The sequence below is a fragment of the Podarcis liolepis genome (genome assembly GCF_965112155.1).
Source record: "Podarcis liolepis genome assembly, chromosome: 16".
NCBI classification, from domain to species: Eukaryota; Metazoa; Chordata; class Lepidosauria; order Squamata; family Lacertidae; genus Podarcis; species Podarcis liolepis.
The window spans coordinates 44,711,762-44,737,116 of record NC_139567.1 but is presented as its reverse complement, the minus strand read 5'-3'; the positions used below and the strand labels follow the sequence as shown (position 1 = coordinate 44,737,116).

Genomic DNA, 25,355 nt, shown 5'->3' with positions numbered 1-25,355 from the left:
ACGCGTGAAACAAATGGGTACCCAGGCCTCTAAGCATGAACGGGCTCGCTCCGGGAGGAAGGCTTCAAAGAAGCCATCCGAGTCCCAGAGGGACCCCGACTCCCCTCTCGAATTCGTTATCTCCTATTGGAAATCTATTCCCGGGCATAAATTGTTGTCAAGGCAGAAGTTAGAAGATCTCTGTAGAGATACTTGGCCCACCGGAACTGCCTCTGCGAAACCAGAGTTACGCTGGCCAAGAGGGGGCTCTTTCAATGAAGACCGTCTACAACATCTTAGAAAATATTTGTTAGAAGAGAAGCCCCGTCAATTGGAATATCTGGCCACCTTCGAGACGGTCAAAGGGCTGCTCCAAGGCACCAAAGGAGCAACGACCTATCAGCTGCCAGTCTTAAACCATGGAAGGTCATCCTTGCCCCCCCCATATGAGGGATACCCTGGAGAGGACCCCATAGAACAAGCACTCGTTCCCTTCTACTATCGACAAACTACTCCACCCGCCCCAGGGGGTCACTCAGATAGCGATGAAGACACCCAGGAGCCAGGGGCACGAGGGGGGGGCACAAGTCCACGAATAACCAGGCAGCGAGCTAAGGGGATTCAGAACGCTACCTCAGAAAACCCTAACCCCGTAGCTCTGAGACAGCGAGCTAGAGAAATACTAGACGCCACTCTAGATGCCACCTTGAGAGACCCCAGCCTTCTAGAGACACTTAAAGAGACCCCGGGGACGTCCAAACAAACAGAGTCCGCAGCCGTCCAGATGCCCTTAAGGGCCCTACCAATTCCACCCCTGCGACCGGACGGACCTCCTCGGATGGTATACACTCACCAACCATTCTATACGGCAGACCTGGTGACTTGGTCGAATCAAATGCCGTCTTTAAGAGATGACCCGGATAAGTGTCACCGCCAGGTCAGCGCTATTTTCTCGACCCACAAGCCGACTTGGCCAGACGTCCATGTCCTCCTGAATGCCCTTTTCAATGAAGCCGAAAAGGCAGATATCTTAGCCAAGGCCGGAGAAGCAATTGAACTCCCGAATTACCAGGCAGGACGCCCACAAGGTGTTGAGGCACTCACAGCCCAATGCCTACGCACCGAACCAACCTGGGACTATAATACCACAGACGGAACATGGTGCTTAGACTTGTTTAAGAAGGCAATCCTGGACGGCATTAAGGCTGCTGGCCAGCGTACAGTCAACTGGACGAAAGTCCAAACCGTGTTACAAGGGGCAAATGAGCACCCATCCGACTACTACACCAGGCTAGTGTCAGCCATCAAGACCTGGGGAGGGATCGACCCGGATAATTCTCAACACGAGGTCATTGTGAAAGGATTTTTCAAGGATCAGGCTTGCCCTGATATCAGAAAAGCCCTGAACCTACAAATAGGGTATGATGGAAAGAGCATTAGCGAAATTCTCTCCATCGCCAAATCCGTCTATAACTCCCGAGACGAGAGGAAGAAAAGGGACCCCAAGCCTGAAACGGAACAAATCCTGGCCCTCAGCATGGAACCAAATTACGGCAGGGGCAGAGGTTTCGGTCGAGGAAGGGGAACCCGGGGAGGGGGACCTCCGAATCCTCATAGACCTTGGGGACCAACTGCAGGAGGGTGTTTTTATTGCCAAGAGGAAGGACACATAAAAAGATTCTGTCCCTACCTCAATCATATGAATCACGGAATACACCCCAACACGACCTATGGGTACCGAAACCAACCTCCTATGACCTACGATCCTCAAGTACCCCCGGCACCTTACAATCCACCGCCTCCAAATGCCCCTACTAAAACTCCAGCGCCTCCGTCGGGACCGAGGACCCAAATGCCGACAATAACTCCATCTGCCCACCCTTGGGTAAACGCCTCTGCTCCGCCTCTACACCCGCCTAACCAACCCCCCCCGGACGACCAACAAACTTATTGACAATCAAAAGGGGATCCCGACCAAACCCAAACCATCTGTCCAGTCCTAACGTTATCCTCCGAAGACCCCTTTTGCACTATAGAGATAGATGGCCATCCCTATCAATGCCTATTGGACACCGGGGCCACCTACTCCACTTTAACCGATAGTCACCTGGAGCCAGGTTCGGAAACAAAAAAGGTTATGGGTCTGGACGGGATACCCCGCACTTGTCCTCTATCACGTCCAACTAAAGTTACCCTGGGACCCTTACTCGCCGAACATACCTTTCTCTTAACCAGTAGTCCAGTAAACCTCCTCGGAAGGGACTTACTCTGTAAATTGAACGCGACAATTAAATGTTCTCAGGAAGGTATCTATCTATACATGCCGGAAAGTTCCATCCCCGCATTCCAAGGAATGATGGAGGAAGTAAAGACAGATAGACAATTCCCCGAACTCCCTCCCGAACTAGAGAACGATCTACCCCCTTCTCTATGGGGCACCGAGTCAACCTCAGTGGGTCTCCTCTTATCGGCTACCCCAGTAAAAATCACCTATAGGACTGACCTACCCTTTCCGTGTACTAAGCAATACCCCTTACCCAAGGAGGCCATCGAGGGACTAACCCCGATGATAGAAGACTTTCTCAAAAAGGGAATCTTGGTTCCTTGTGCATCCCCGTGCAATACACCAGTACTACCAGTAAAGAAACCGTCCGCCGAGGGAGCCCCAGTCCGCTACCGCTTCGTTCAGGACTTGAGATTAGTAAATCAATTTGTAATACCCCGTCACCCAGTAGTGGGCAACCCGAACTCCCTCCTAAACGCCATACCTGCAGGAACCCAATGGTATACCGCTGCAGACCTCTGCTCCGCTTTCTTTAGTATACCATTAGACCCAGCTAGCCAATTCCTCTTCGCCTTCACATGGGGACCCAGTCAATTAACCTGGACAAGGTTGCCCCAGGGGTACGTGGAGTCACCTGCAATTTTTTCGGCAATCCTACACCAGGATTTGCAAGATATACATCTCCCAGCTGGTTCTGCTCTCCTTCTTTACGTAGATGACCTGCTCCTTTGTTCTACCAGCGAGGAGGCATGTAAAACAGACACCAAACATCTCCTTGCCGAACTAGCCAGAAAGGGCCACAAAGTGTCACCAAAAAAGCTACAATACTGCAAGCAAGAAGTAAAGTACCTCGGGCACATCCTTGGAGTGGGCACCCGAAGCTTAGCTACAGACAGGATAGAAGCCGTCACAAAAATTCCCCTTCCCAAAACGAAACGACAACTACGGGGATTTCTAGGAATGGCAGGCTTCTGCAGAGCCTGGATCGCGGGCTACAGCGAAATAACAAAACCGCTGTCCGCCATGACCCGTCAAGATCACCCCGACACCCTAATTTGGGAAAAGGAAGCATACAAATCTTTTGAACGGTTGAAGCGGGAACTGAGGTCGGCCCCTGCACTAGGCTTACCCGACTACCGGATCCCCTTCAACTTGTTTATCCATGAACAAATGGGGGTAGCCTCAGGGGTACTGACCCAACCTTTCCGAGATAAAGAGAGACCCGTGGCATACTATAGCCTACAATTGGACAATACTGCAAAGGGGGCAGTAGGCTGCCTACGGGCTATAGCCGCTGCAGCGACCCTCCTCGAGAAGGCTCAGGAAACAGTCTTGGGGCATGAAATCATTGTTCACGTTCCCCACTCTGTCTCCACCCTCCTAACTCTACGAGGCATTCATCATTTTTCCAACTCCCGATTAAACAAGTATGAGGCCCTTCTCTTAACCCCATCAAATGTCACCATAAAAAGAGTCAACTCCCTTAACCCGGCTACCCTCCTACCTCTCCCCGATGACGGGACTCCACACCACGACTGCGCCAAAATAGTCCGTCAAGCCGAGAAACCCAGGGAAGACCTAGATCACATACCCCTGGAAAACCCAGACCTTATACTGTACACAGACGGAAGCTCCAGAGTTATAGAAGGGGAGAGAAAAACAGGGTATGCCGTGGCCACCGACTTTGAAGTCTTAGAGTCCAACCCGATCAACCCACAATATAGCGCCCAAGCGGCGGAACTAATAGCACTCATACGCGCCTGTGAACTCAGCGAAGGCAAACGGGCTACCATCTACACAGATAGCAAATACTGTTTCGGGTTAGTGCACACCACTGGTCAGATTTGGCTACAAAGGGGTTTCCTAACAGCTGCAGGCTCCAAAATCTCGCACGCCGCCCTAGTGGAGAGACTACTGACCGCTATCCACATGCCCACTGCGATCGCGGTTGTTCACTGTAAAGCACATACCCGGGGCAGAGACCCCGTCTCGAGGGGCAATAGACGGGCCGATAACGCGGCTCAGGCTGCCGCCCTCCGCCCCCCCAACCAAGAATCTGAATTTCAAGCCCTGCAAGTCCCACTTAACATAGATCCTACACAGATTTACAAAGAAGCCCCCGAAGAAGAAAAGACCCTCTGGCGTTCTGTGGGTGCAATTGAGCAAAACGACGTTTGGGTCCTCCCTGATGGCAGACCCATCCTTCCAAGGGCATGGGTTTCAAAATTGGTGAGGGTCCTCCATCAACAAACACATTGGGGAAAGGGGAGACTGATAGAACATGTTAAGAGATCTTGGTATGCACCAGGCTTGCCACTCGCGGCAACAACAGCATCAAAGAACTGTATTACTTGCAGCTCTTATAACCCCAAACGACAACCCAGAGCACCTCCAGGAGCCAGACTATGGGCATTCGTCCCCTTCGAAAGCCTACAGCTAGATTTTATCGACCTCCCACCCTGCCAAGGCTTCAAACATGCCCTCATCATAATAGACAAACTCTCTTCCTGGGTAGAAGGATTTCCCTGCAGGAAGCCAACTGCCTCTGTAGTAGCCAGAGCCCTCCTGCAGGACATCATTCCCCGGTTTGGGGTTCCCCGCCGCCTAGACAGTGACAGAGGAACCCATTTCACGGCTCAAATAGTTCAATTAGTCGCAAAGGCTCTACAAATAAAGTGGGATCTTCATACACCCTATCACCCACAATCTTCAGGCCAAGTAGAGCGCATGAACCAAGAAATTAAAATACAACTTGGAAAACTCTGTAGACTTACTGGACTAAAGTGGGTGAATGCACTCCCATTGGTTCTCCACAATATACGAAGTGCCCCCACAGGACCCTTGAAATTGTCTCCGTACGAACTCCTATTCGGGAGGCCCCCTCCCGTCTATAATACTCTATTTCCCCTTTCGGAGCTCGAACTGGGGGAAGCAGAACTTACTAACTATGTCGTTCAGCTCCAGACGCAGCTACAGCGCCTCCACCAGTACGCGGCCATCGAAGGACAGAACCTACCTATCGACGTACAAGCCCACTCCTTCGATCCCGGCGACTGGATCCTCATCAAGGTCTATCAAAAGGAACCTCTTCAACCTGCCTGGGAGGGCCCCTACCAAATCCTCCTAACATCACCGACCGCCGTAAAGGTAGGGGAGAAGAATTCGTGGATCCACCACACGAGGTGTAAGTCCGTGCCGCCCCCTCAAGAGACGGAAGAAAACCCCGGCGAAGACTTCACCTTTTCAACCCCTCCCACACCTCCAACCTCGTACATCGACGACGACGAAGAACAGACCGGACCAGTGGATCGGGGCCAAGGTCGGGCTCAACAGACCGGACCAGTGGATCGGGGCCAAGGTCGGGCTCAACAGACCGGACCAGTGGATCGGGGCCAAGGTCGGGCTCAACAGACCGGACAGGACGCCGTGACATCCAACTGGACATCCGAGATCGTCCCAGACACCGACGCCCTCAAGCTACGTCTCAAACGCTCCGACAGCTCCATCTGACATCTCCCCACACCGCCGCTTCATTTGACAGCTTCATTTGACAGCTCATCTGACAGCTCCGCTACTTCAGTTGACAGCTCGTCTGACATTCAGCTCTACCGCCTCATCTGACATCTCCCTACACCGCCGCTTCATTTGACAGCTCATCTGACAGCTCATCTGACAGCTCATCTGACAGCTCCGCCGCTTCACTTGATAGCTCATCTGACAACTCTGTTTGAAGTTGACAACCTGCCCTTATGCGCATTCAGCCCATGGGTCTTGCTTGTGCCGCCCTCCTTCTTGCCGCCTTATCCAGAATCACGACTACCTCGTCGGATCACTGCACAGGATTGCAAACAGACTATCACTTCCTGGACTATCACGAGGTCGAGACAGGGGGAAGGTCCAACCCTGACCGAATGGGGGACTTTGATTTTTGCCTTCCTGAGTCTCGAACCCTACTACGCCATTCCCTAGTACCTCGAATTGCCAATGACGGATACTGGGAACTCTTCATCCGGAACAAAGACTTACGCCGCATCGGGTCTGCTGCCCTCACCCTTGACCACTCTTCTTATCGTCTGACTTGCCATAATGGGACTTACCTTCTTTACAAGAATGGAGAGGTCACACAAAATCCAAACTGGACCGAAGTCGAGATAGGAGGGGCCTCTCATGCCTACACGGACTCAAACCACCCCTCTGGAAACTTGATTTTCGGGTTCCAGTGTCTCCTCTCCGTCCCGGAAACTCGAAAACCCCAACTCCAGGGCCTCTGCTTACGGCGGTTCTGCTGCTTATGGAACCTCGGGGTCACTCGTGAATGGAAAGGGGCCGAATATCTGGAAGGTTGGCATCATCCCATACACCCTTCACACACCCCCTCCTGGGATCACGCCGGACCCCTGAGATGTGGTGGGATCGCCAGAGACAGGCGACTATTAAATACCACCGATCCACTTCATCCAATCGGCACAGCACCTAGACAACTTAACACAGACTCTGCGCTCCCGGGAGAGGACCTCCTCTCTTCCTGGGAGCAAAATTCCTACATTAAACTTCTTAGCCAAGTTGCGAAAGAAGCACCCTACCCAGACTGTTGGATCTGTGCCCACGCACCCAGTCACCTCCAGCAGAGCCTCCCACTTGTCCCAGTACCAGTGACCTTGGAACAATTTCACTCTGGAAACGTAACATCCTGGAACTTAACCGCACTCAACCTGACACACCAATACCTTTATCTCACAGGCCCTACAAAGGGACCCCTTTGCCGCCGTTTCTCCGGAGAAGGAACCTTCATTGGGTCCAGTACTTGTACTTCCACGCTCGAAATCCTACCGACTGGACTAGTTACCGTCACCAACGCTAGGGGTCCCCGGACTTTCCCTAACCTTACCACCGCCTGGGCCGCTGTCGTTGGACATCCGCTGGACTGGAAGCCTCAACCCACGGACTCCATGCTGCTGCAAACTTTTGCTTCAGGCAGAATGGAGTCTTACCTCAGCGGCTTATTCTGGATATGCGGACATCGCGCATATACCTGGGTGAGCCCCCACATGTCTGGATCCTGCTTCGTCGGCTACATTGTTCCCGGAATTAGAATAGTTCCCCACCTACCCCCCGGGAGACAGAGAAATAAGAGGGAGCAGAGAGAGCTGTCCGACCTGTCAGACGTTGCTGCGAATGGAGAGACCGTAGGTCGAGCACTTTTCCCCGCCTACGGTGCCGGCTCAAACCATGTGGATATTCTCCGTCTCACTGACATCCTCCTTAAATTCATGCAGGAGGCGACCCAGATCACGGACTCCCTCATGTCTGAATTAACCGAGGTAAGGCAATTGAGCTTACAGACGAGGATTGCGACAGACTTCCTTCTATCCAGCCAGGGAGGCACATGTGCACTCATAGGCACAGAGTGCTGCACGTATGTAACTGATCAAACCTTAAACATAACCGGGCATCTTAACAATATCCACGAGCTGGCAGGGAGGTTGAATAATATCCAACACGAAGGACTTTCAGAACTGGACTTATGGGGATGGTTGCCTAAACTGGGATGGCTACGACAATTGTTGAAAACTGTGCTCCTTACCGCCTTAATTGTTATTTTCTGTATCTCCATCTTCTGTTGTACTATACACTGTGTTCCCTCTTGCTGCTCTTTCTGTCATCGCTCGACTTCTCCTGCCCCCTTCCCGCTTAGGGCATACTCCCGCTCCCAAAACATCCCGACCTTCCCAGAGTATGTACGAATGAGACACATTGGAGAAGGAGAGTATGAGATCACTGAACTCTAGGGTGCGGAGAAAGGATTTGCAAGTTCCTTCAGAACTTTATTGCAAATCTATCTCCGAATGGGGGACTGATACGGAACGAAGGGGGGGGGGCTCCTTTCCTCCCTTCTTGCTAGCGACAACCGAGGCGATGACCTCGAGGGTGCCCACAATGCACCCACCCTCAGCCCCCTCACCGTTACACAAGCACCACACGTCTCCCATCACCCCTTTTCCTTCTCTCTTTCTGGAGCGAAATAAGCTCAAATATATGAACATATCCTCCTATCTCTTCCTATGGCTATTCGCGCTCCATTTTTAGAACGGGTAGACCTGGCGTTCCAGCTTCTCCGCTAATTCCTATGGCTGCGCCTTAGCCAATCACAGCCATGCATTTATCCTGCACGAGCTAGCTCACGGAGCCCTTGCACGCCTCGTTGAGCCTACTGACAAGCTGCTGACGGCCCCCCACGGAGAGAACAATGGATCCGAAACCAAGGGCCTCGTAAAGCTGTCAAAATGTATCCATTCTTGCTACAATGTATCCATTTTGTTTCCACTTTCAATCACCGATACGGAATAGGTCAGACAGCATAGGAAACCTTTAAAAATTGATATAAAATCAACCGTAACTCCGATTTCTTTCCTCTTGGTGTCATTCAACTCGGCTCCCTATGGACTCCATGATGCTGCCCCTACCTCCATGATCCCCTGAGCGACAGGTCACGTACTCAGGAAGACCTTAATCCTGTCGGATCGTTCTGCCATACCCTTCCTCCGGGCGATGCCAGGTGGCAGACGATGCATATCTCCGCCATTGTCTCCCATCACCTGTACTCAGGAAACGCTTATCTGTGTTTATCTGTGCATATCTCTTACTCTGCATATTTCCCCCCTCCCTTCCTGAAATGCTAATCCATGTAATCCCACCTTCCTGTAATGTATTCATGATGTAACCTGGAAAACCCAGCCTTCTTTTAATGTATTCATGACGTTTTGTTGCACTGTATTCTGGGACTTGGAGGGAACTTTTAAAAGTTTATGTCGCCCCATGCTCGGGGTTCAATCCCATCTTGAACCTGTTGCGCAATAAACTTTGGGTCTCCGCAGTTTGCTCCTGTGTCCGGCTGAACTTATTTCCTCCGCTAGGACCCGCGGACTTAGTCCGACGAGCTGGGTGGCAGTGCAACCACGCACACGGGATTTTTCCGTTACATTGGCAAAGTCCTTTTCCGAACCAGAGATTATGGGATGCTCCCCCCACTCCCCCCCCCCATGCTCAGCAATGGGTGCAAAGCGAGGAGTTTGCCAAATATGCAGAGAGGAGGAACATTATTTGGCAGGAGGCAGAACCCAGCTTTGAAGGCATCCGATGATCTCACTGTTGGTTCTGTATGCATGGCTGGGAACCAGGGCGGCTGATCAGAGGAAGCTGCGTTCTCCAGAGTTCAAGTCTCCAGAGTTTCAGAAAAGCTGCACTCGGGAGAGTCCAGGGGTTGAGACTGAGGCCTCTGAGCAACGTCCCTTTCCGTAGTTAGATTCCAGTCCTCCTGGTTCTTAATGAAGGGCTGGTTTCGTCTGGAGCATAGGAAGCGAGTCGCAATTCCAAATAAAGGAGGGGTTTAAATCAGAATAGCTGGTCTATACGAATCAGGTCCTTGTGTCCGTGTAACTCAGTACTGCCCCTGAGTGGCTCTCCAGAAATTCAGGCAGGGAACATTCGCAGCCCTACCTGTGGGAATGTTGTACATACTAGGAGAGGACATATTGATGTAATAGTATCCTTCCTAGCTCACGCTTGTGAGTCAACGGCAGAGTGCATTCCCCAATATACAGCAGGAAGCGAGTTGGTAGATTTGTTTGAATCTCTTAAGTAATCCAATATGGCTTTGTTCAGATTGGGTTCTGTTCCTGGGAAGACCTCTCATGTCCCTCCTAAAAAGAATAAAGACAAAACAAGCTTCTTTTAAAAGTAATAAGAAGTCACGCCCACCTACCTGGTCACATGAAGGGAGAGGATGCTCCAGGTGGAACAGGAAGTTCAACTGGCTGGATCAACACCCCCCCTATCTGTGTCCACTCTAGGCAAACAGGAAGCGTTGTACTTGACGGCTTATGTTACATCCCACACCACTTGGGGATGCTGCCATGAACTGAACTTGAGACCTCCTACCACTAGGCAACACTCCTTTCCTTCAGAATAAGGTAGGCTTCCACTCTTCATGGTTCCTAATGAAGGACTGAGTTCAATAGAAACATAGGAAGAACTTTCTGGCAGTAAGAGCTGTTTGACAGTGGAACGGACTCCCTCCCAAGTCCTTCCTTGGAGGTTTTTAAGCAGAGTCTTGGATGCTTTAGCTGAGATTCCTGCAATTGCGGCGGGTTGGGCTAGATGACCTTTGGGTATCCCTTCCAACTCTGCATTCCTTTGATTCTATGAGGAAGCTGCCTTATACTGAATCAGACCACTGGTCCACCTAACTCAGTATTGCCTACAGTGATCGGCAGCAATGGCTCTCCAGGATTTAAGGCAGGGGACGCTCGCAGCCCTACCTGAAGATGCTGTTGGGGACGGAGCCACATCTCAGCAGTGGAGAAGCTGCTCTTAATTTACTTTTATTCGCTTTCTCACCTTTACCCCCAAGGTCCCAGGGATGGGCGACAACAATAAAGCATGCAACTGTAAAACAGAAAAAAGGCACAAATGTAAAACAAGTGTTTAGATCCAATTAAAACCACTTCCGTAATGATTCCATATATAGAAAATGATACAAACCATTTTACCAAAAAAGATCACGTATGAAAACAGTCTGAAATTTGTTCCAGTGCAGATGGAGACCTTCAGGAGGCAGCAAAATGGCAACAGAGATGTCTAATATTGCAAGGAGGAGGTGCCACCACACACAAGGCCCTGTTCCTGCATTGCATTGCATTGCTTTGCATGGACCCTCTTTGCAGACAGAAGATCCCGGGTCCAATCCCCAGTGGTGTCTCCAGTTATAAAGGCTCAAGGAGCAACAGGTGCTGCAAAAGGCAGACATCTCTGCCCTGAGAGCTTGGAGAGCCGCTGCCGGTCAGAGCCGACAGTACTGGGTTGGGTAAGCAAGGAGTCTGGTCCTGCATCCAGAAGTTCTCTGGTTCCATTCCCACATTTTCAAAAACAAAGAAGCAGCCGCTTGAGCCAGCAGGACAAAACGGCCCGGGACTTGGCGCGGCAGCGTCACAGACACAAAACTTGACTCATACTTCTGAGTCAAGATGCCAGGCAAAGAGGCAGTGGCAGTGTAGCGGTCAGAATGCCAGCCTAGAACCTGGGAGGCCCTGGGTTCAAGACCCTGCTCAGCCAAGAGGCTCGCTGGGGTGACCTTGGGCCAGTTGCCATCTCTCATCCTGGCCCGACTCAACATCGGGAAGAACATTCTGACAGTCAGTGGGACAAACTCGCTTGGAAGTGGGTGGGCTCTGCTTCCTGGAGGTCTCTAAACAGAGGCTGGGTGGCCACCTGCCAGGGATCCTTTGGCTGTGACTCTTGCAACGCAGGGGGTCAGACTAGATGGCCCTTGGGGGACCCCCTTCCAACAATTCTTACTCTTCTAACCTACCTTGTAGGATTGTTCTGAGGAGCAAATGGTGAGACAAAGAAGTATCTGTGTCCCATTGAACTTATAAATAAATGAATTTCAAAACAAAATGAATAAATACCGTGCATTGCGAAGAAAGGCTCCCCTCGTATTGCATTTCCTTCCTGACCAAACTTACAAAAGGGGCACCATCAGAGACCCCAAAAGGCACAAACTTAAGTAAGAAGGAGTGTGGGGTTGGGTGGGGGGTACTGAGACCCCCTACCACCCCCCCAGAATTAACTCTCCTCTCTCCTCTTTGCCTCATCTTCAGCTAATTGTTGGAAACAATTCCTTTTCTCTCTCTCTCTTTTTTTGGAGAGGTTCTGGCATCAGACTCTGCACGGCTGGTGTGAGGAATGGGTCCCCCAGGCCTCATCCAGGTAATTTATTGGTCTGTTATGTATAAATCACACAGGCAGCCCCCTCCCCACCTCCAGGCAACCTGAAGACAAGCCGCTGAGTCCCTGAGGCCTTGCGTTGACTGACATCTGAGGTTGCCCCCTCCTGGAGAGGAAAGGGGCAGGGGGAGGGGGGAGAGAACATTGCCACAAGGTGTGGGGCAAAGACCCCCACTCTCTCTCTCTCTCTCTCTCTCTCTCTCTCTCTCTCTCTCTCACACACACACACACACACACACACACACACCACTCCTAACAAGCACAAAGTAAGGTTTGTGAAATCAGCTAGGCAGGAAAACATCAAGTCTGCTTTCATCAGCAGCCTGATCGGCAATGATCAACAGGTGGTGTTTTGCAGGAACATAAGAATGGAAAAGCCTGCAGGATCAGGCCTGGGCGGGGGCCCCAACTAGTCTAGCATCCTGTTCTCACAGGAGCCAACCTGATGCCCCACTGGGAAGCCCCCCAAGCAGCCCCTGAGCACAACACCACCCATCTAATTGCTGTTCCCCATCATCAGGGATTCAGAGGTAGACTGCTCCTGGCCATGGAGGTTCTGCTATCACAGTAGACATCCATATGGATAGCCCTGCTGGACGAAGCCAATGGCCCCTCTAGGCCAAGATCCTGTTCTCAGTTGGGAAACCTTTCTGAGATCTGAGGTCAAGGTGTGCTGCTTTAACCTTTTCCAGCTGAGGGCCACATTCTCCTCTGTGGCAGCAGCTGGGGGCCGCATGCCAGTGGTGGGTGGGGCCAGAGGCAAAAGTGGGTGGGGCAACACATGCAAATTTTGCCTTCCCAGGATAGGTTGCTTTCTACACACACACACACCCCTCTCGCCACCCTGGGGAGGTTTCCAAGGGCCAGATAAGGGAGGTCTGGAGGGCCACATCCCTCAGGTGGGTTGAATGGGCCCCACTGGCCTGACCCAGCTGCAGCCAGGCTCCTCCAGCGCTCTTATAAAGAATTATGAAAATTCACAGTGGAAGGTAAGGCTGTCCGTGGCTTGAAACTGCTATGGCTCTGTTCTCCCTGCCCTGGCGGAGGCAGTGAATGTCTCTGCATGCCAGTCCAACTGGGCCGGGGAGAGCTGGCACACTCAGGTCCTTTCTTGCCCCAATTGGGCCACTGAGAGAACAGGAATTTGGACTCAGGGCGGGGGCCTTCAGGATTGTAAAAGAGAACCTCCAATCGGAGGCCTGCTGTGATAGCAGAACCTCCCCGCCCAAAGGCAGTCTACCTCTGTATACCAGGCAATGGGGAACAAACAGTTGAGAGTTGCTCAGGTCCCTTTGGGGCGCCTGGCTGGCCACAGTGAGGACAGGCCGCTGGACTCGATGGGCCCCCTTTGCGAAGGCCATTCACCAACAGAACCTCCAGGCACAGGGGCAGCCTACCTCCAAACTGCAAGCTGGGAGAGAGAGCGCTGTTGCCTCCATGTCTGGCTTGTGGGTTTCCCGTTTGGGGCATCTGGTTGGATGCAGGATACAAGAGTAGAGGAGCCACTTTTTGCCCGATTCCAGCACACACACCCCAGGCTCTGCTTATGTTCTTCTGGAACCTCCAAAGGCACTTTCTCTCGGGGGCACTTGGCAAGGACAGGAGGCTGGACTGGACGGGCCCCCTCTGGCCTGATCCTGCTTCTACAGGGCTCTCCGGGTGGCTCTCCACGCCGTGCCCAAGCGGGAACCGGGGAGGAAGGGCGAGAAACTGGTTTCGTGGCCCCTTGCTGGCTGCGCGCGGGCAGCGCGAGGCGCATTTCGGGGTGGCGCGTGCGCGCGCGCGGAGAGGGCGCCTTTCCCCTCAACGAGTTCCGCACATTGGAGCGAGGCTCTGGTGAACTCATTGGCGCGGCGGGGGGGGGGGGGTCTGGGTGCCCCTCCCTTCCCCGCCATTAATCACCGCGCGAGGAGGCGACGCAGGCAGGCCAGATGCGGGGAGCCAGCGCCTCTCTCCCTCCTCCTCCAGCAGCAGCAGCTGCGGCTTTGGCGCATGCTCAGCGGTGGGCCCAGGACCGGCCTGACTTGGACAGGATACAAGCCCCCATTTCCGAGCCTCCCCCCCCCTCAAAAAAGCCCCCCACACCTGGCTTCGATTAGCAGCGCCTTGGCTGCCCGCTCCAAACCACTCTCAGCGCGACGCCACGCTGGAGGCGCAGGGAACTGTTCATCCTCCTCCTCCTGGCTCCCCCGTGCCAGGCCAGAGGACCCGGGCCGAAGGAATCCCTTCCTGGGGAGATGGGGGGGGGGCAAGGCCCAGCTACCCTGCCCTGGTTTCTCTCCCTCTCTCTCTCGGGCCCGTTGGCCAAGCTCCCTGGCAACATCCCCACCCGGGCTTCGGAGGGTGGGGTGTGGTAAGAAGCCTTCCTATCCCCCCTCCTCGAGAACCCAGAGAGCCCTCGCCCCCCACTCCCAGCCTCTTCATCTGAGGGGTCCCTCCTCTCAGCCCATTCGCACCTTCAGGCCTCATCCTGCTCTCCTCCCTCCCCATAATTGTCACTTAATCCTTTTGCAACTGGCTCTGGATTTGAGGAAAGTGGGGGAACCAACCGTAAAGTCTCCTTTGGGTCTGGGAGGAAGGGAGGAAGGAAGGAAGGGGGGACGGGACGTTCCCTGCCGCAATGCCAGACCCTCCAGTTTCTCCAGGGAGAGAGAGGCCCATCTCACTGGGCAAAGGAGACTGACAAAGGAGAACTGGAGCCGGAGAGGGAGGCTCTGGCCAAGGTCTGGCAGAGGGGCCGTTTATGATGGGTGGGAAACAGCCAGGAGGGACAAGGGCTGCGAGAAAGCGGGTGGTGGAGAGAAGGGGTGCTCCCTTGTGTGCACACAAAATCATAGACCTGTAGAGCTTGAAGGGTCCCCAATGGTCATCTAGCCCAACCCCTGCAATACAGGAAATGCAGCTAATGGATCCCTGACAGGTGGCCACCCAACTTCTGTTTAAAAACCTCCAATGAAGCAAAGAATCCTAGAATTGTGAGGTTGGAAAGGATCCCAGAAAGGCTGATAAGGACAAATATTGGGGTACGGTACTTAAACCGTTTCCCAACCTCGCCAGGGTCTAGAGACCTGCGGGTTCAGAACTGATCAGGTTCAAGCAAGAGACCTCATCCAGGCAAATCAAAGCAAAACAGCAGCTAGGAAGCCATTATCATTTTATTGTTGCAATAAGGTTCCCAATTCCCAAGCAAAAACAGGGAAGAAAAAGCCCAGAACAAAGGGCATACGGGCTCTTAAGAGTTGTGGGATATAATATCACGGAAACAGTCAAATACAACATTTCCTTTTTGCCCAGAGTGTACACCCAGGGGAATGTTGCTCCAGCCAGGAGGACTTCCTGTCACACCTGGAGCATCCTCCCCCTGCGTGTGACCAGGTAGATGGGTGTGACGCTGGCAGACCCTACAAAAGGGCCAGTCACGCAGCCATTGTTCTCTCTTGATCCTTCCTCTCCATTTTCCCTTTTGCTGTCTGCGGGCTCTCAGCCAGCAGCACATGGGCTCATTCCTCACAGAGGAGGAACCCACACTTTTCTCTGTAACTGTAACTAAAAGCTAAAGCAGGGGTAGGCAACCTAAGGCCCGGGGGCCAGATCTGGCCCAATTGCCTTCTAAATCCAGCCCCTGGACGGTCTGGGAATCAGCGTATGAGTAGAATGTGTGCTTTTATTTAAAATGCACCTCTGGGTTATTTGTGGGGCATAGGAATTCGTTCATTCCCCACCCCCAAATATAGTCCAGCCCCCCACATGGTCTGAGGGACGGTGGACCGGCCCACGGCTGAAAAAGGTTGCTGACCCCTGAGCTAAAGCCTGCCTTCATACTGTGAACTGAATGCAAGTAAACCTTATCATTACTTTTAAAAGAAGACTGTTGTGTCATTATTGTTTTTAAGAGGGAACTAAAGGGGATTTACCAGGAACAATCCAATCTGGACAAGCCAGACTGGATTGCTTAAAGCAAACGATTCTCATGAATCCATCCACTAGCTTCCTGCAATGTGCAAGGGAATGTGCTCTGCTACTAGCTCACTCGCGTGAGTGAGGAAGGATAGTATTTAATCAATATATCCTCCCCTACTATCCTCGAAAAATTCCCACAAGAGTTCCCACATTTCCCCATGATACATTTAACACAGCAGCATCAAAACATCATCGGTATGTCACGGAAAAAGCTGTGGCGCCAGGCAGAAACCTTGAGATCCAGGCATGCCCCTGTCCATCATGCGTGGTTCAAGGGCACACTTCACGCGTGTTAATGAAAATATCTCCATATCCTAGGTGTGCATGGGCGTCCCAGTTCCATTCGTTCCATGAGTCAGGTCCCCTTCCCTCCATTCCTGGACCACAATTTTTATTACCCTTTGGAACTAAATGAAACCATCTATTGGGCTATTTCTTTGGTGACGGGGTCTCCTTGCCCAGGGCAGGTTGTCCAATGGAGGGGAATGTATTGAAATCAGTGGTGGTATTTGCATGTGACGCCGTGCGGCGGAAAGAGCTCCTCTGCTCTGGAAATGGATGTTGTCAAATTCACACGAGATCAGGAGGCCAACGCTTCTGATGTGTTGGCTGGGTAACCCCCCCCCATCCCCCCCCCTGCGTAATAAAACCACCCCACCCATTCCCAAAGGGCCATCCTCTGGGGGTGCAGCAGAGATCCTGCTGGCACCCCCGATAAGGAAAAGGCCTCTTGGCCATCCCTCTGGAGGGCTGAGTGTGCCCGGCCAGCCTTGGGGCTGCTGGCGTGATAATTGCCGCGTGTTTGCGTCACGCCCGCGCTGGCCCTGCAGTACCTTCCTGTGGCCACCGGGTGGCAGCCCCTGCCCTGCCAGCGCGCCCGTTGCCGGAGCAGCCGCGAGGCTTGCTGACGCTGCTCCGCGAGTGACGAAGGTAGCAGCCGGGGCGAGGGGGGGGGTGTTCAGGATCTGGGGGGTTAGCTTGGCCCGGTGGGTCGGGAAGGACGTGCCCCGAATGCCACGGAGCCCCACAAACCCTGGCCCCCTTCACCTCGGGGGCAGGCAGCTGGCAGCTCCCAGCCTCGTTGCAAAGCCAGAAGCAGGAGCTCTTCCGCCTTGGCCAGCTGCATGACAGGCAGATATCCAACAGAGGACGCTGTGCTGATCGGAGCAAGCTGCACCTGTTGGTTTTCCGCCTACTGTGTACCCAAAACCTTGGCTAGGACACGTGGGCGGCTTCCTGTTCCTGACCTCCTAATTTTGCATCACTAATGTGTGTTTAATTATAAGGAGCCGGTATGGACTGCTAGGACCAGACCCTACCTCACAGGGTTGTGGAGAGGATAACTGTGTACTTCGCCCCAAGTCCTTGAGGGATGGGGGGAATATAAATGCGACCAACCGATCATTCAGTCAAGCCCTTAACAGCTCAGGACCTGCTCAAAACAATTTTGTTTAGGCAGAGCTTCTCCAGACATGAACTGTTGAGAGGTGGTTTAGGCATGGATGTTTTAGTTGAGACTTCTGTATCGCAGGGGGTTGGTCTAGATGACTCTAGGGATCCCTTCTAACTCTACAGTCCCGTGATTCTGTTAATCTGGTTTTTACCTAGACATTATTTTAACTGTTTTTTGAAGGTTTCAAATAGTTGTTCTTAATTGCTTTTTAACTGATAGCTTTTGTAAAGTGCTTTGAAGGTTGTTTTTACAGTCAAGCGGCATATAATACATTTTATGAAACAAATCAGATCTATAACCCCTCTTTCCAAAAATGTAAGTGCTAAACTCAACATAGCAAAACACGGCAAGCAATAAAAAAAATGCGCCAGAAAATTTTAAAATCCAACCTGGGCTTTCAGATCCCAGCAGCGCATAAGTTTGCTTGAAGCGATCAAATCTTCAGTGGGCCATTTTTTCCTCACAACAACCCTGCGAGGGAGGTTAAGCCGAGAGACTGTGACTGGTCCAAGGTCACCCAGCGAGAGCTTCATGTCTGAGTGGGGATTTGAACCTTGGTCCGACACCCTAACCACTGCACCATGCTGTCTCCCTTTCCATGACCTTGCCCATTGCACTTCCCATCTCACACTTTTTAAAGTAAGATGGTGAGCTATTATATATATATATATATATATATATATATATATATATATATGGAATGTTCAGGGAGGCAGGAGAGGATATATTGTTTATTAATATCCTTCCTAACGTGCGTTAGCAAGTTCCTTTACTTAGCAGAGTTTACATTCCCCTTTTGCATGCACAGCAGATAGCTGGTTGCAGGCTTGTTAAGCCTCTCACTGTTTTATACAATTCAATATTGAATTGTATATTCCTGGTAAGTTCCCTTTAATCCCTCTTAAAAGAATAAAGACATGAAAATCTTAAAGTCAATAAAAGTTGTTTATTCACATCAGTTCACAATTGGATCCCTGATGGCAGATTTAGTTGCAAATATATACATGTGCATCTCCCCCATATGGGAGATTTGATCCCAGAGCATTTCTAGCTAAGAAGCTGGTCCAGCGACAGAGGAAGTGAAAAAGAGAGAGAGTGGCAGCATGCCTTGTCCTTCTGTTACCTGGACAGGTAAGGTCACGCCCATCTCTGGCGACATGCAAAGGAAGGATGCTCCAGTCAGGAGGAAACAGGAAGTTTTCCACTGGCTGGACCAAACATTCCCCCGCATGTCTTCTCTAGACGCTGCTGGACTGCAACTCCCATCATCCTCTCTGGCTGCTGGGAGTTGGGGGCCAACAACATCTCGTGAATGGCAACCGATGCCCCCCCTCCCATGTTAACGATCCCCTGCTGGGCCCTGTATGATGTGCAGAGTCCAAACCTAGGAATCTTTGCCTTGCATGTGTTGGCGTACAGCGGTTTGCAAAGGGTTAAAGCAGACCGAGAAGGGAACTCCCAAATTCCTAAACTGTCTCCTTGTCCTTTGATCTCCGGGCTGACCTCTCCTGTAACGCAAGACTGATACTCTCGGGTTGCAGCTCTCCCTTCCTGCCTCCCCCTCCTTTCTCTTGGGGGGAGTTCTTGCCTTTTTGGCCCTATCCCTGCGGGGAGAACAGAGGCGGCAAACGTGGCTTCCTTGTATTGCCAAATCACCCAGAACTGGGAACTATTTTCCTATCCAAATACGCATTTCCTAGAATAAATTTAACTTTCTTCTTCCAACAACAGTTTACCCAGAAGGAAGCCCAGCTGAGCAAAAGGGTGCTAACTCTGCAGGGACTGCGCTCAGGATCAGCCCCCCCCCCCCGAATTTCCAGACGCGAGACCTTCAGGAGCTTCAATCCGCTTCATCGGAAGTAAAATGGACCTCGCAGAGCTGGTGGCGAGGACCACCATAAAGAGCGAGAAAATGGGGTGGTGGTCTGAGCCTCCTCAAAGGGGCGTGGGAAGGGCCCGAGAGAGGCTGCTTCTCCTGCGACCAGCAGCTGTTTGGTTTAGCCAATCCTCACCGACCCTCAAATGCTCCTCTGCAGCCACGAGGACTAGAACCTTGGGGATTCCTATAGAGTGGAAATGAGAAGGGGTTCCCCCCCACTGTCTGGCACAGGGTGGAGGGAGGGGGTAGTCCTGGGCGCGAGGGGTGCTGAGGTTTCTCTGTGATCCGCAAAATTGTTTGGTTCCTGTGATATTATCAAAGGGAAGATTCTGCAGTTCCCTTTAGAGGTTGATTGCCCGGCTGGGTTTCTGCCTGTCAGGCAGCTATGAAAATAGGGATGTGGTTCTTTGGATGTCATTGGACCCCTTCATCAGCCCCAGAAGTAAAAAAAAAAAAAAAGAGAGAGAGAGAGAGAGAGAGAGAGAGAGAGAGAGAGAGTGATTTGGTAAATAATAAGATATAATAATACGAAGATGTGGTCCAGCAACATCTGGCTTTGCTTTCCATGATATCTCTCCCTCTCTCTCTCTCTCTCTCTCTCTCTCTCTCTCACACACACACACACACACACACACACACACACACTTACTCTTTCTTTACACCCACCCGCACCCCGAGAGAAAGCGAGGAGTCCGGCTACTCCTGCGTCCCTCACGAGTAGAGGAAGGAAAATGCGTTTTGCACATGCTCAGAGGACACCTCCCAACGCTCAGCTCTGGCAACAGTTGCGGGCGAGAGAGATGAGCCTCTTTGAGAGCTCGAGAGCGCGATGGGAGTACCTGTAAGGGGTTGAAGCGCCTGCAAAGCTGGCGCAGAGTGTTAGGAGGGGGCGTCCTTGGGTGTGTGGGCTGCTGCGGGGGAGGAAGAGGAAGAGGTGACTAACCTGATCTCTGCGCCCACCCGCCCACCCACCCCACGCTTCCTTTCCCCACTCCCCACGCCTCGCGCATCCCTCTCTCCATCCACCCGTTTCTTCCAGACTTTTCTCTTCCTAGCGCTGCAGCAGTTCCGGGGCATGGGCAGAGAGAGGGGTGAGCTGGAGGCTTCACCTGGGGGGCGGGTTTGGACTCGGAGCCCCAAGCCCGACAAGGAGGGGTGGACCAGCTCAGCGGGGGGCCCTCCCCACCTTGGCCCGAGGCGAGGGACCCAGGCATCTTCCCTGCATCAGCAGCAGCCTTCATCCCTGGTTGCCATGGAGACCACAATGATGCTTTTCCAGGGCAGAATGTGAGGTCAGGGGAGGGGGGTGGGAGGAGGACGAGCAGCTTCCAACACAAACAAGATCGGGAGGGGGAGAAGGCAATTGCCGGGGGGGGGGCGGCGCTCGGATATGGTTTCCAGGCAGTAAATACGCCGGGAATGGGGGGTGGGGTGCTTCTTTTTGCAGATTGCAGTATGGGAATGAAGCTGGAATTGGGAAGGTGAACCCTTGTGGCGCTGGGGGGGGGGGACGGCAGGAATTTGTGATTTGTCCTTTTCGGTGTTATCTGTGGGGAGCGGAGGTCATAGCCCGCTGACAAAGCCCCCCCCCTCATCCCACGCTCTGGGTTAACAGAGCTGGAGTAAAATAGCACTTTTAGCCCCCCTACGGACTAGCACCTTGGCACGACTTTAAGAGCCCAGGGCGCATTTTCAACGCTTCCCTTGGAGCTGGGTGTGGGGAGAAGAAAGCGCCAGTTTTTCTCAGGAGGGGGCTGGCTTGTGATGACCCCCCTCCCACAGTCAGTCAGCCGGCGATGGCCCTCGGGTGGCGCTGACAGTTCCTCTTCCTGCTGCCCATCCACCTTCTCCCACACTGACTTATCCCCACGGTGTGTGCTCTCCGATTTAAGGATTATGTGGGGTGGGGGGAGAGGTACGCTGGTGCTCCACCTCGGGCCCCTTTCTTCCTGCTGCCGCTTTGCCCGGGGCTGTGGGTGGGCGCCCCACCCTGGGAGGGGAAGGAGAGGATGTTGTGTCTGGAGAGAGAAAAGATTCCTGGAATATCTGCCGCCACCCTCCAAAGTCCCCTTTCAGAACCGCTGTGCGTGTTTCATGCAGAGTAGAAAGGGGGGGGGGGAGAATGAGGCATAATGAGAGGCTAGCAACGTAACGCACCCCCCCCCACGGCATCTTCATCTACTTCTAAGTACTCTGTCCCCCCCGCCCTTCCTCAAAAGTGCCTCTTCCTTAGGATCAGGCTGGGTGTGTGTGTGGGGGGGTGTCATCTAGATATCAGTAACCCCTTTTACTCTGTCCTCAGAATCCTGTCCCAGCCTGTCAGTGGCTAAGCGAAGTCAAACCCCAAAAGGAGAGAGTCCTCTTCGACCGTGTAGACACAAACACGCGCGCGCACTCGGGTTTATTCCGCATCCGCCGCTGGTTTGGGCACACGGCTTCAAGCACGACTCGCATCTATCCCGTACCTCCCCTGCCGGCTCTTCCGAAACGTTGCATTTCGATGCCTTCCCCCGCACCCTGCATGCAAACTGGCTTCGATCCAGATTGAGAAAAGCAGCCGCCTGGCTGCATTTGGAGCCAATCCGGTAACAGTGCCATACAAACCATTCCGCTGAACCGGTATCTTCTGGCGGGGGGGTTCAGTGGGTGGGTTGATGCAGCTTTTGCCAGAGGCAGGAAGCGCTCACCTTGTTGAGTTGGCACGTGTATCTTGGAGAAAAGAGAATAGATTAATCCCAGATTAAAGACCGAGTCTCTGTTTTGCGGGGCGCCCCTTAGCAACTGTGTTTACCCAAGGGTCACGCTGTGGCTGGAAGGGAAGTAGGAGGTGATGAGGGGAGGTCTGTTCGATTTTATTAAGAGAACTCCCACTACACAAACACACACAGACACACAGACATACACACACGTGAGAACAAGAGCCTGGCTGCTGGGTCAGAACAAAGGAGCCCATCTAGTCCAGCATCCCCATCTCTCAGGGGCTGAACAGTTGCCTATGGCAGGATTTGAGCGTGGGAGCCCTCTCTCCTCCTGCAGTTTGCAGCAGCTGGTAGAATCGCAGATTCCTAGAACTGCAGAGTTGGAAGGAGGTCCCCCAAAGGTCATCTAGTCCAACCCCCTGCAATGCAGGAATCACAGTAAAAGCATCCCTGAGGGATGGCCATCCAATCTCTGCTCCAGGGAAGCAGTGAAGTCCGCTACCTTCTGAGGAAGCCCAACGTCCCGTAGGAAACCCGCAAGCAGGACCTGAGTGCAGAAGACGCCAGGAGGGCCTCTGCCAGTCAGTGTGTGCAGAACTGAGCTAGATGTGACTTTCTAAGTTCCTGTTTAAATAACCCCCTTATTCAAAGCCACGAGGACTGGAATTCAGGCACCTGCTTTGCACACAGAAGGTTCCAGGTTGACCCCCTGACAGCATCTCTAAGCAGGGCTAGGAATGTCCGAGGCCACCTGGTGGGGACCTCAGCCTGGCTGTCCCGGGTCCGAGTCCCACACCTGAACCTCCAGCCCACATGACACCTCCCATCACACAATGCATGTCCCACAGACTCCTTCCATTCCAGAAGCCCCAAGGCAGGCTCCCCCCCCCCCCTTAGGCTCACTAAGAAATAATAGCGGGAACCTCCGAGCAGAGCCTTGCAGCACCTGGATCAGGACCTGGGGGGGGGGCTCTAGCCCGGCACCCTCTTCTCACAGGGGCCAACTGCCCCTAAGAAACTAGGAATCTCGATAGACTGCCTCTGGAACTGGAGGTTCCATAGGAATGTCCGAAGAGCCTACTGGTTTAGGCCAAAGGGGGCCCATCTAGTCCAGTCTCCTCATAGTGGCCAAATATTGCATATAACCTAGGAATTTAGATAGACTGCTCCTGGACCTGGAGGTTCCACAAGAAATTGCAGGAGAGGGCAAACATCTCACAGGGTGTGGGGAGAGACCACCCAGAAATCCTCATGTTCTCACATTTTATTTCCATGTGGGCTCTTTCAGAATTTTGCAGAAATGAAATAAATTACGCGCAGCTTCCAGGTAGGCCTGAACTTGCTGTCTGACGATTCCTGCTTTGCAGGGAGTCGGACTGGATAACCCTTCTGGGTCCCTTCCAACAATAAAATTCTGTGATTCTATGGATTTCTAGCTCTTCGTCGAAAAGCCTATATGACGGTTCTACTTTATGAGCTTGCTTTTGTGGGAGGTCAGAAACTCCTGGGCACAGATCCAGTTTGGGGAGCTGCCATCTGATTCAATATTGGTTGCACTGACTGGCAGCAGCTCATCAGGATTTTAGACTTTCCTAGTCTCACCTGGAGATGCTGACAGGGTTTGAACCTGGTACCTTCTGCATGCGGGCAGGTGCTCTACCACTCAGCTATACCCCCGCCATGGACACGGCCTCGTTTTGTGGCCTTGGGTCTGTCCCTCGGCCTCGGCCTCCACTTCCCCATCTTTAAAATGGGAAGCATTTCCTCCTGCAAAAGAAGTCTTTGTGAAGAGGCAGGCTCAGATATAGCGTGAGACAAGAGAGAGATGCCTGGGTGCAGATTCCAGTGTTCCTCTCTGCCTCTCTCAATAGGCGGCTGGGGGGAGGGCACCTCCCTGCTGCCTATCACTGTCTTCTCCCGCCTCTGAGCCTTGCATTTATCTGAGAGATAATGGGCTCTGCCTCCCACATAATGCGTCTTACAGAACCACTTCAGAGGCCGACAGGAAAGGAAGAGCTGAGGAGAGGAGAAGGGGAGGCGGGGGTAGACAAGAGGAGAGAAGGTCCATATATAACAGGGGGTGGTGAGTTCATGCCTCCCCCTCCAGATGTTGTTGATGGACTCCGACTCCCATCAGTCAGTGCCAGCCAGCATGGCCAATAGCCAGGGATGATGGGCGTTGTAGTCTTAGGATGGGGAGCACAAGTGGGGTCTCCAGATCTCGTTAGACTCCAACTCCCAACAGCTGGCCAGGGGGGTGGTGGGGCTCCAGAAACATCTGGCAAGCCAGAGATGCTGCCCATCCATGTCATCGTCCAGCAACATCTAGGGGAGCAGGTGTTCCCCAGCCCTGAGAATGGCGCTCTCTTTGGTTTATACCAAGCGGCTTCCATGTTTGCAAATGCCTTGCAGCTGGCAATTCTTCAGAGGCTCCGTCAGGGTTGAACGGGAGGAGAAGAGGTTTGGGGGTTAAAGCATCTTACCAGCCACGTTTCCTGCCCCCAAACACCCCGCTTCTGAAGTGGGAGCCAGTCACGTTTTCCTCGTGGCACAGAAACTGCACTTGACACATTCTCAGAGGCATGCTTGCCATGCAGAGGTACATGGTAGAGCACGAGACTCTTAATCTCAGGACTGTGGGTTGGAACCCCATGTTGGGCCAAAGAGTCCTGTGTTTCAAGGGGCTGGACTAGATGGCCCTCATGGTCCCACTCTGCAATCCTATGACTTTAGGATGGGCAGGAGAAGGACCTAGGCTTTCTGGGTCAGATTAAAGGCCTGTCTCTCTGGGAACCTTCCACTTCTGGAAGAGATGAACTGGGTTGTTGGGAGAGACAGGGGTAGGGCCTTGGACTGTGTGAGGATAGGGACGTTTAAGTCCCTTTCTCAGCATAGTAAAACTGAGTCTCACTCAGGGAGGCAGGATGGGTGGACTATGTCTGTAATAAAATACAAACCCTTACCATGTTTTGCTGTTGCTTTCAGGCTCCTTTAGCCCTCCAGGCCTTTGAAGGAAAGATGGGCAGAGGGACTTCAGAAGAGCCCTGTTTGTCCACCACCCTCTTCTCGCAGTGGCCAACCAGAGGCCTTTAGTGGGAAACTTGCAAGTAGGAAACCAAGCCCACCAACTTTTTCTCCACCTGTGGCTTCCAGAAATGGGCATTCAGCAGCATTTCTGCCTCTGACCATCACTGGCTCCTGAGGGAGGGAGTTCCAGAGTTTTACTCTGTGTAAAAAAAAAAGTGCTTCCGGAACCTTCCAGCATGCTGTGTTTTAAATAAATACGTAAGTGAATGAACGCAGTACAAGGATTAC

The 25,355-nt window shown here is 52.7% G+C and overlaps 4 long non-coding RNA genes across 4 annotated transcripts in view; 2 read left to right on the top strand and 2 right to left on the bottom strand.

Moving 5' to 3' along the window:
• The window catches only part of LOC310695602, a 31,718-nt gene extending 11,951 nt beyond the window's left edge, over positions 1-19,767 (top strand). Inside the window, exons 2-3 of the long non-coding RNA XR_014520174.1 lie at positions 10,114-10,233; positions 19,194-19,767. This is a non-coding gene — a long non-coding RNA (uncharacterized lncRNA). The remainder of the gene's footprint in view (positions 1-10,113; positions 10,234-19,193) is intronic.
• LOC310695605 lies at positions 9,344-12,294 on the bottom strand. The gene is made up of 2 exons (XR_014520177.1): positions 10,582-12,294; positions 9,344-9,963 (listed from the first exon to the last, which is right to left on the bottom strand). It is a non-coding gene; the product is annotated as an uncharacterized lncRNA (long non-coding RNA).
• LOC310695608 lies at positions 18,389-20,589 on the bottom strand. The gene is made up of 2 exons (XR_014520180.1): positions 20,528-20,589; positions 18,389-19,066 (listed from the first exon to the last, which is right to left on the bottom strand). It is a non-coding gene; the product is annotated as an uncharacterized lncRNA (long non-coding RNA).
• Positions 20,590-20,710: 121 nt separating this feature from the next.
• Positions 20,711-25,338, top strand: LOC310695604. Its single transcript, XR_014520176.1, has 2 exons — positions 20,711-21,212; positions 25,026-25,338. It is a non-coding gene; the product is annotated as an uncharacterized lncRNA (long non-coding RNA).
• The last annotated feature ends 17 nt before the right edge of the window (positions 25,339-25,355 follow it).